The sequence below is a fragment of the Panthera tigris genome, chromosome D3 (genome assembly GCF_018350195.1).
Source record: "Panthera tigris isolate Pti1 chromosome D3, P.tigris_Pti1_mat1.1, whole genome shotgun sequence".
NCBI lineage: Eukaryota > Metazoa > Chordata > Mammalia > Carnivora > Felidae > Panthera > Panthera tigris.
In genome coordinates this window covers 61,644,908-61,656,035 of record NC_056671.1, presented here as the reverse complement: position 1 = coordinate 61,656,035, position 11,128 = coordinate 61,644,908, and positions in this window count along the sequence as shown.

The window sequence follows — 11,128 nt, the reverse complement described above, 5'->3', positions numbered from 1 at the left end:
TTGAAAAGGTGAGGAAGTAAGCTGTGCTGGTTATGGAGGATACAACATAAATGATGGCCAATGGCATCAGTCTGCCTGGCATATATGAGAAAAACCAAAGGGGTTTATATGGCTGGAGTGAAGGAAGCAAAAAGTTTAGTCAGTGAGCCAGTCAGGCCCTTATGGTGTCCTCACTGACAAAGCCTGTTTTAGTCTTCTTGGGCTGCTATAACAAAATACCATAGACTGGGTGGCTTAAACAGCAGAGATTTGTTTTCTCACAGTTTTGGAGGCTGGCAAGTCTAAAACAAGGTGATGGCCGTTTTGGATCCTGTTGAGAACACTCTTCCTGGTTTGCAAACAGAGGCCTTCTCTCTGTGTTTCCTAACATGGCAAAGAGGGAGAGTTCTCTGGGATCTCTTCTTAAAAGGTCACCAATCTTACTGGACCTTTATGACTTCATTTAACTTTTATTATCTCCTTAAAGGCCCTATCTTTAAATACAGTCACATTGGGGGTAAAAGCTTGAACATATGAATTTGGATGGGACACAATTGAGCCCAGAGCAAAGTGCAAAGAAGGAACAAGGCCATTCTGAAACTCTGGAGCAATATTCCCCTGGACTTCTCTGTGCACTTGAGCAAATAGCTTCTGAATGGCTTTTGCAACCCCAAAGGCCAGGCATCTGGAGTACAATTTGTGTCTGACCTCAGTGATTGTCAGAAGCTAGTCCTATATGTGCTTATTCACTAATGAATCTGCTACTCTTTGTAATGTATTAAAATAACTGTAGTGCCCTATTGAGCATGTGCTCATGTGTTGTATTTCTTTTAGGTATGCCTTGATTGTTCCTGCTGCAGTGCGCCATCCTTAACAAGCATCTTTTATGTTTTTCCCTAATAACCTTAGTGTCCTAACCAGGATTGAGTTTATAGTGACAAGTCAATAAATTCCTTTAGTACAGAGATAGTTTATTTTTTCTTTCTTCATTAGGAAAGTTTTCCATAGCCAGAAGATAGTGAAAGATTCATACAAAATGCAGTTAGAGCTCTAAATTTGTTTTTAATTTCATATATGCATATTCACGTGTGTATTTGTGTATACATATAACACAACGACAGCTATGACAGAAGCAAACGTTTATATATAAGATAATTTTGCTGCCCAAGATATTGAGGTTATTGTTCCAAAATTGTGTTTTCCAAGGATAAGTTTGGATAAATAAAAATGCTCCATGAATATTCAGCTGTGCTTTTGGATTGGGATTTCTACTGTTCTGAATAAATTCCAAAAGTACTTCTACATTTGAGGTTCTATTACATCTTGAAAGGCTAGCTCATGGTAGAGAAGAGAGTTTTATTTGCTGATTTATTTTAAGGCAGGCATTTGAGCTAATTCAAAGAGATCAGCTGCAGTAGTAGTTGTGTTAGGACATGTTTTATGTCTGAGCATTTCATTTTACTTTTGAAATATGGGATAATCATTCTTATTTAGTTTTCTAACAATGAAGCAGATATGACATGAGCCCATAAATATGTCTTATAATTTATAAAGAGCATACTATTTGTTAGATTCCCAAAATCTAACAATATTGGAGCTACCAAATTATTTCCCAGTAGAAAATTGTAATAAATGATAGCTCATTGACATAAGCCAAATTTCTTAAGACCATTTGACTTGAAAATGCAAACTAGGTTTTGGTTCTACCTCCAGTAAAATCCAATTGGGTGACTTTAGGCACGTTATTTTTCTGTTTCCTTAAGATGGTTCATCTGGAAAGAAAATGGAAAGTGGTATTTATGGGATGAAGTTCTTGGGAAGATTCATTGTGTAAAAATAACATTTAATAAACTGAACAACACTGTCATCTAAAATAGGAACTCACCTTTAATATTTTTTAAAAAATGTTCACCTTACTGTTGGGAAGGAAGATAATTCAAATCTATGATTTAAATCAGGTGCTAACAATGGAAGGCTGTACATAGTAAACTGTAAAGGTTCCAGTTGTTCTTTTTCTCTTACAAAATTGACCACTGGTAGAGAAAGTCATTGCACACTAAAAAATTCAATATAAATGTTGATTTTTAAAAAATTTCTGAACTTCCCTTGGGCAGTAGGAATGGGATTGGACAGACATCTGGAATCACCCATTATCTTGGCTATGAGTTGGCATCTCCCAGGATGGTCCATATTAACATATCCCTGGATGGCAGAAGTTGTCATATGCCTTCATAGCATAACTTGCGTATTTTGGAAGGCATTTCTGAGAACAGATTTTTTCGACAATGAACATGCCAAAGGCTTGACATGAAAAGTACTTATGCCTAATGTCTGTCATTCTCTCTCTGCCAGTTCATCTTTCCTGGGCTGGCCTTCTGCCACACTGGCACCTGAAATGCAGCAAACAATGTCATTGGATGCGGAAGGTGCAACCGTAAGTTGTGGTTATCTTCCAAGCAATTACCATATGGTGTGCAATTCAGCTCTTCATCTCCTTGCTCGATGCGAGAATAATAACAATGACAATAATGCCACTTAATAATGTATTTTATCTTTATGGCCTATTGCAGTGCCCTATTTCTGTGTCTTTAAATATATTGATACAGGGGGCACTTAGGCAGCCATTAAAGTTTAGTCACCTCTCCAGAGTGGGAGGCCATTGTTAATAAAACAATTCAAAAGCAGGCTTGATCAAGAAACAAGGAAGATTAGCATATTGAAATAGGATTAAGGAGAAATTTAAGAAAAATAAATTACCAAGTAAAACATGCCTTTTTACAAAGCAGGCCCTATGCCCAAGCTTCTTCTTTCTTTCTTTTTTAATTTTTTTTCACTATTATTCCTGAGAAATATTTTATGAAGTATCTATAGAACAAAATAGAGAAAGAAATACCTTCTACAGGTAAGATACCCTTGTAATAAATATGTATTAGGCTCTCTACCAGATCTCAGATTCAAGGTGCACCACTGTCAATTTTATGAAACCAGATCACAGCTTTCACAAAATTAAAAACTAGATCACTGTACCCAGCTCATAGGAGATGAGATCAATTCTGAGATGTCATTCAAAGTTTATTCAGCCAATAAACATTTACTGAACACCAGTGTGTTAAAGATTTAATGGTTACCCAGGTTTTAGTCTCTGCAGTCAGGGATTTTGCATCATCATGAGGGAGACTAAAAATTAAGGATTATGATTCAGTGCAAGAAGAGCTGTGGTAGAGCATATAGCAAGTGTGGGCATCTATGAAGTCTTCCTGAGAAGATGATCATTGTGCTGCATTTTATTAGGAAAATTAGAATTAATTACATAAAAGAGGAGAATGGATTTTTACACACAGAAAACAACATGCAAATAGTTATGGAGGATTGATCTCCATTACATATTCAGGAACTAAAGAAAAATTGATGGAATAAAATCTGTGATTTGTTTTTGAATATTCATCTCTTGATTTTAAGAGAGCCCTATCAAATAGAAGACACAGGCATCCATTTTCCTATTTTATAGAAGAGGACATGGTAGTTCAAGAGGTTAAGTTACATTCCCAATTTAAACTATAATGGAGAGGAAGATCTGGTTCCAGAAGACTGGTCTTAAAATTTCTCATTTAGTGGTCTGTAAATGCACCACCCTGCACAAATTCATATTTCATGAGGAAGATGCACCATGATAGAAAAATGCAGGATGATTAGTTCATAAAATAGGAACAGACTTTTGAGAAATTTCCAGAGAAGAATACGTACCTACTCTCCCTACCTCAATCTGCTAAGAATTTCTTTCTTGCCCCTGTAGCCACTGTTTATTTATATGTTCCTATTTACTGCATAAAAATTAATTTCAGGGGCGCCTGGGTGGCTTGGTCGGTTAAGCGTCCGACTTCGGCTCAGGTCATGATCTCACGGTCCATGAGTTTGAGCCCCGCGTCGGGCTCTGTGCTGACAGCTCGGAGCCTGGAGCCTGTTTCAGATTCTGTGTCTCCCTCTCTCTCTGCTCCTCCCCTGTTCATGCTCTGTCTCTCTCTGTCTCAAAAATAAATAAATGTTAAAAAAAATAAAAATAAATTAATTAATTAATTTCAGTGAAGCCCTTTTTATGTGTAAGCACTGATAAGTAACATTGTAGCTTTCTCTATCGAATGATCCAAATTATGCATTCAATACAGTTTCATGGAGTATTATCGAACAACGTCTATCTACAAAATAATTTGGAGTTACTAGGAAACTGCATGGAAAAGTAACAAATCTGAGCATATTTCCTATAGTAACTGATAATCTAACAGTAAGGAATGAAGACCAGCAAGGAGCTCTAAGTAAGACGTCATAGGTACAAAGAATGTAAATATACCCTGGGAATTTGAGGAAAGATGATTCTAAATTTATTATGAAGATACCTGGATGATTTCTTGGAGGAGGTAGAGCTTATGCTGGCATCTAAGGGATAGCCATGACTTTAATAGATGTTATGAGATCAGAATGGTTGCAGAGAGACAGCACCAAGTGAGGAGGAACAAGGGATCAAGAAAACCTCGGACACATGACATAAAGAGAGTAAGTGGGACTGTGTGGTGAAAGATGTAGCTAAAAAGATTAGACAGTGCAGAGATGTTTATATTCCAAATAATTATTAAGAATTGAAATCTAGTTGTAGTAGCATTTACTTTTTTCTTTCAGAATGTGTGTGTGTGTGTGTGTGTGTGGGTAGGTATGTAATACACACACACACACACACACACATATATATATGTTATATATAAATACACATGAAACATAGAGCTTTAATCTAAATTCCATCATGTATAGATGAATAAACTGATGTCAGAATAATTAAGCAGCTCATACAGGTAGCTAGAAACAAAAATAAGCTATAAACCAACTGTAAATTAATCCAGCTTCTAAGATGGCATTGTGCACAGGAAAAAGTCCTTACAGTAGCACAGAAGCTCTTCTCAAAGTCATCTGAATTTACATTTCTGGCCTCATCTCAATGCACTCGACCCTCTCCTCACATTGAGCTCTGTGTTACTAAGCCCTCCAGTCCTCTTTTCAAACCCTTCAAGCACATACCTATCCTTCCTCCTCATATCTGTCCAGTTTTGTAAAGGAAAAGAGCTGTGATGTAAAGAAAGCTCTAACCCTAACGGCACAGGACGAGATGGCGATAGGGTGGGCAAACCTTGAACTGCATGCTATCTGGATACTACCGTGAGATTTATTTATTTATGTAGTTCTAATTTATAACCTGCTTACTTCCAGAAAGCATTTGAGTCAGCTAGCTAAAAGTTAAAATACTTGCAAAAATCCTATTTTGAAGTGCTTTGATGTGAAAATTATACTGCACAAGTTGGCACACCGAGAGTTTCTCGTCTGATTTCTGCCTCCATGTCTGATCCATTTCAGCAGTGCAATTGCTTGATGATTTTTTTTTAAAAGCAAATTTAACTGAACAACTCACACTCTCAGAAATGCTTTGATTTTACTTTGGTTTATGCTCAGGGCAAAGATTTTGGCTCTGGTTTTCCCATCCACAATCGTGAATTCACTTTAAATAAAATGCAAGAGGAAATCAATGTCCAGTGTCTTGGCAGAAAATTAAATGAAAACAAACATTCAGGATGCACTAAGCATCCAGGTTTCTGTAACTAAACTTGATCAAAGGACCAAATGTGAGGAACCTCGGGGAGTCCATTTTTCTCCCTTTGTAAAGGCCCAAGGGCTAGTAATTAGGAAGCTGAGCTACTCTTCCTCTTGAATTCTGGCCTGAACATTTTGTGCATGAGGTGAGAGAGCTTGTTTTCCTAAAAGCATTTCTCTGCCTTTTGGTTGTTTGGTGATGTCTTAAAGTTCTCTCCTTAAGAAACTTCTGTCTCTCCTTCATCTTGAGCTTGAGTTAAGGTTATTAAAGGGCCCTCCTCATATAAGATATTGTTCTAAGGAGGGGACTTATAATAGTGTATAATGAGGAAAATTAAAACCTGAATTAATTTCTGTACTAAACTCTATAACACTTTAGTCATTCAATGTAAAATGTACTTTTTGTGGAGCCTTAGGAGAGAAGCATGGTTTCAGGTGCATCTAAAAGCTGCAATAATAAGTAATCTGTGGCTCTTGTCTTTAAAAAGAAAAGCATCCATGAGAAGGAGAGTTGTAGACTGATTCCCTTATAGTAACACACCCAAAAGGAAAAGAAAAATAATCATGGTTGAAAAATTAAAGAGCAATTTTGGATTTTTGAGCTTGTTGAAGAGGTGCAGACTCAGTAAAATATCTGAGAAAAAGCGATGAATGACCTGGAGAACAGAGGCCAGGAGACTGAAAGGAGTGCTCTGAAAGAATCACTTGAATCTGAACCTGAGTTAAAATGATAAATCCTGCTAATAAGGCTTTGGTTCTTTTATTTCAGATTTTTTTGCACTATGAAATAATTTCCTGAGTTCCTGCCTAGTCTGCTTGCAGCATTCTGTTCTTATCTGGGACCGGCATTAGGTTTTAATTCATTTCCAAACATCCAGGCCAAACGACCAAAGTATGTCTTTGCTGAATGAAATTTATGCTTCTAAACCTTCATTCAATCCATACTTCGTTCCATACAGGCCTGTGTTTTCACAGCTTTTCCTCTTATATCTTCTAAGGAGAATTCTGGAAGAGAAAATGTAAAATGCTGAGGAAAGCTATGTTGGTTCAGATTAGAAAGAGTAGGAAGGAGGAAAAGCCAAGTTGGCCTAAAGTTGGAAAAAGAGAAATCAGAGATCTGGAGGGAGTAAATTGTGAGAAAGTATAAGAAGAAAGGTAGAAAGGGTCTTCAGGGCATTTGTCTTGTGTCCATGAATTTAACTGCCTCCTTGGTATGCCACAAAGATTTCCATTGTGTTCCAGTATCTTTTGGAAGTCATGTTTGGTGTTTTATTACTGCATCATCATGCAGGTCTGGTAGCATTGAGCAGAAGAGATATAGTCCCTGACTTTATGAAATTTGAAGCACAAATGATGATGAGCATCCACACAACTATAATGATAAAGTGTTATTAAAGTTCGTAGCACTTTATAGTCATTATCTCATTTAATATGTTATGTATGTTAATTCTCATTATTGTCTAGATCTGTATTGTCGTTAAGGCTCTGTCAGTCGGCTGGAAATGTTTACAGAAGGGAGTTAGGGAGAGTGAGTCCTCTATCACCAGCATTACCTTGCTCTGTATCTTATCTACCATCCCTGGAGAGTCAATGATTTTAAAATTTGAAGACCTGCCATTTTGATTTCAACTCTCGAATTCTTATCTTTACTCCTGGGCTTAAAACACCCAGTCTAGTGGGTAATATTAATTATCACATAGGTTTGTCCATAACTATTAAGTAAATTATCCATTGCTTTGAAAACAAGTAGTGTGGACTATACAGACCCTATATTTGACTGTCCAATTAGCTGCAGCCTAATTCTCGACAATCATGGTCTCAACCAAATGCAGCCTAATTCTCGACAATCATGGTCTCAGCCAAACGGCACGTGCTCTGTAACATGTGACTTGATAATAACAACAGTGACCAGAGCACTTACAATGTGTCAAGCTCGAGTATGCGCATTTTAAATACATTAACTAATTAAGTTCCACCAGTAACCCTATGAGTAGATCATAGGTTTATTACCATCACTTTACAGATGGAATAAATGAGACAAAAGGCCTAAATAATTTACATGTGGTTGCATAGCTAATAAGAGAGCCAGAATTCAAACCCAGGTTTTGTGTATTTGGAGAAAATTCATGATTAAATTAATTTCTTTATCAATGTATCAGTTGACATTGGGATTATTCTCATTCCTGTTCTAAGAGCATGGGCATTCTGTTGGATTGACAGTGTGCTAATGTATTTGATGGAGAATCTTTAGATGGCTAGTCCCCTTCTCCCAAACAACCATTTCTCTCTTCTTCATAATAAAAAAAAATTAACATTTATTTATTTTTGAGAGAGAGAAAGAGAGTCAGAAAGATGGAAACAGAGGATCGAAAGAGGCTCCATGCTGTGAGTGCAGAGCCCAATGTGGGGCTTGAAACTATGAGATCATGACCTGCGCTGAAATCAAGAGTCAGCTGTTTAATTGACAGCCACCCTGGTGCCCCCCCCTTCCTATTTTAATAATGGCCTCTGGAGACATTTATATTAGGTTCAGAGTTGGTAAGAGCACCTTACTGCAATTTCTTCATTTGAATCCTCCACCAACAAGCTAATAAGGTGGATACCCTTTTTGTCAGAGACTGGGCCTAAATATTAGAAAGTTTATATGATTCTCTTGGTCACAGCATAGATTCTGGGCTATAGTCCAGAATTGACCACATTTTTTTTTATTCTTGGGCTCTGCTATTGTCTGAATGTTTATCCCAGTCCCCATTCATATGTTGAAATTCTAACCCCCAAGGTCATAGAATTTGGAGGTGGGGACTTGGGGAGATATGTTGGTAATGGCAGAGTCTCATGAAAGGAATTAGTGCCTTTATAAAGGAAAGAGCTCTGTCACCCCTTCCATCATGTGAAACGGAGCAGGGCAGGGTGGGGGAAGCTATGTAGGAAGTGAGCTCTTACCAGATGCCCAATCTATTGATCAAATCTTGATCTTGGACTTTCTAGCCTCGAGATCTCTTCCTAGTCTATGGTATCTGGTTAGAGTAGCCCAAACAGACTTAGTCAGGTTCTTCCTGCCATAGCATACTATATCAAGAAATTAAAATCTGGGAAATATTTTAATTAAAAACCCAGCAGAAGGCAAAATAATACTTAAATGGGAGGCAAATGTTGTAGGGAAAATTAAACTGTTTTACTTAGCTCAGCCCCAAATATTTAGCCATAAAATGAGGATAGGTCTCAAATATGACCATGAGTATTTGTTTGTTTGTTTGTTTGTTTGTTTTTCGGCAAAGGAAGTTTGATAGAATAATAAATTGATATATGAATTATTATTTCTATTGATTTATTGATTCAAATTGTAATGATGTGGTAGAAATTCGTTGATAGGACTGAGAAAAGAGAATTTTACTAAGAATATCACCAGCAAAATCTTTAATACTGGCTATCAAAATATAAGCAGAAGACAACTTCCATGAATGTTTGATAAGCAAGCAACACAAAATTTTTGTGTATACCTTTTCAGCTGACAAGACAAATTAGCATTTATTATACAATGCATCTTCATCTATAACAGTACCTCTTACAAAACCCAGAAGAGTTTCAATTAAAAATATCTTGATCCTTGGGGTGCCTGAGTGGCTCAGTTGATTAACTGTCAGACTTAAGCCCAGGTCATGATACTGCAGTCTGAGTTCGAGCCCCACGTTGAGCTCTGTGTTGACAGCTCAGAGCCTGGAGCCTGCTTCAGATTCTGTATCTCCCTCTCTCTGTCTGTCTCTCCTCCATTCATGCGCTCTCTCTCTCTCTCTCTCTCTCTCTCTCTCTCAAATAAACATTAAAAAAAATAAAAACATCTTGATCCTAAAGAAAATAATATGAAACTTTTCCAATCCTTCATTATTTATTTTCTCAAATATTTTTATCTGTCTAGTAATTTTGAGAAACAGAGATCTTGATAAATTCTACCTTATCTGGCAGCTCCCACCTCCCCCACCTTCCCCACCTCTGTATTTTAGTTCTAGAAATAAAGAAATAGAACTGGTCCATTTACTGTCAAAACTGAGGAATTTAGCAGAACTTGAGACATAAAAAATATGTTACATTTCATGCTCAGACTTAACCAAAACAAACATAGGATTGAATTAATTCTCCATTTTGTTCTGAGGTTGTATGTGTATATATGCATGACTACAGAAATAATGATGTAATTAGATTTGTGGTTTAGCATTTTCAAAGGCTTTTATTTGATAGATACACATAAATATATACAAAAGATATTTTGCATAAATAAGGGTAAAAAAATCACAGTAATGGAGTCAAGCAAATCTAAGCAATTATGAGAAGATTAAATGATTTACTTGTAAGGAATTGGTATTATATGATCAGGGATCATAACTCTCATATGAATTATTAATGATTGATTTATTTTAAAGCCAGAATGATGTTTTTGCCTATTTAGGAATAAGAGAGGAATATACATAGATTGAAAATAATTATTTTAGAATGTTTAATAGTTTGAAAAAGAAAAGATTTCAGTTACGGACCACAGAGATTGACTTTTGCAAGTGAAGGACAGAATGGTTCAGAGATAGGGTGAAATTAACAAAATTTTATTTTAAAAAAAAGCAAAGTGTAGTAAGTTACATTTGCATAGTAGAAGCCACTGAATAATTTTACTTAAAGAAAAATAAGACATCTTATCAATGATACTCAAAGATACTAAGTAACTCATGCATCTCTACTTCATCTCACATTGAATGGGCCTGGCTTCAAAGGCAATATTACATTGGTTAAATGAAGCTTGTTATAGAAAAATAATAGTGGTCAAAACTGCTATTTGGGGTTTCAACAATAAAGTAGCAGGAAAATTATTCCATAGGCTGATTTTCTCTATTTTATCTTATGCTGAATAAAAGCTGTACCCACAAGCTGTCCTTTGTGGCTATGTGGAAATTGTATTTGAATTTCATCGTGAGTACTTGCTCTTCAACTACTCACATGCATAATTCTGGTTAGACTGGAGAATTTAGTGCAGGACTGGTGTGTGTGTGTGTGTGTGTGTGTGTGTGTGTCTTGTGTGTATGTGTGTACACACTCCCTGAAAGGAGTCGTGTCCATGGCACTAATTTAAGGGTTGGATGGAGGGGTGTAACATGGTAGGAAAAGGGGGAAAAAAGGAAAGGGAAATGAGGCTGTATAGCCTGGAGTATAGATAGAATCAAAACCTACCTACCAGGTCACCTTTGAAATTACAAGCAGCCCTGAGGGAAGAGAGGAAGAGGAACTCAAACTGGTGGCAAGGGCAATAGTGGGAAATGGTGTCACTACCAAGGGCACCTTCACCAGGTTCCCTTCCCCCTGCTAAACTGCTGCAGCAGCCAGTGACATCACCAACTCTGGCATAACAAAGGATTTCTAGATTAGCCATTTGATTGCATTGATCAGCAAATTCAATACAACACTGGCTTATCTGACTTTGAATACCTACCTGCCTTAATCAACCAATGTTTTAGCTTGAGTGACTGGCCATGCT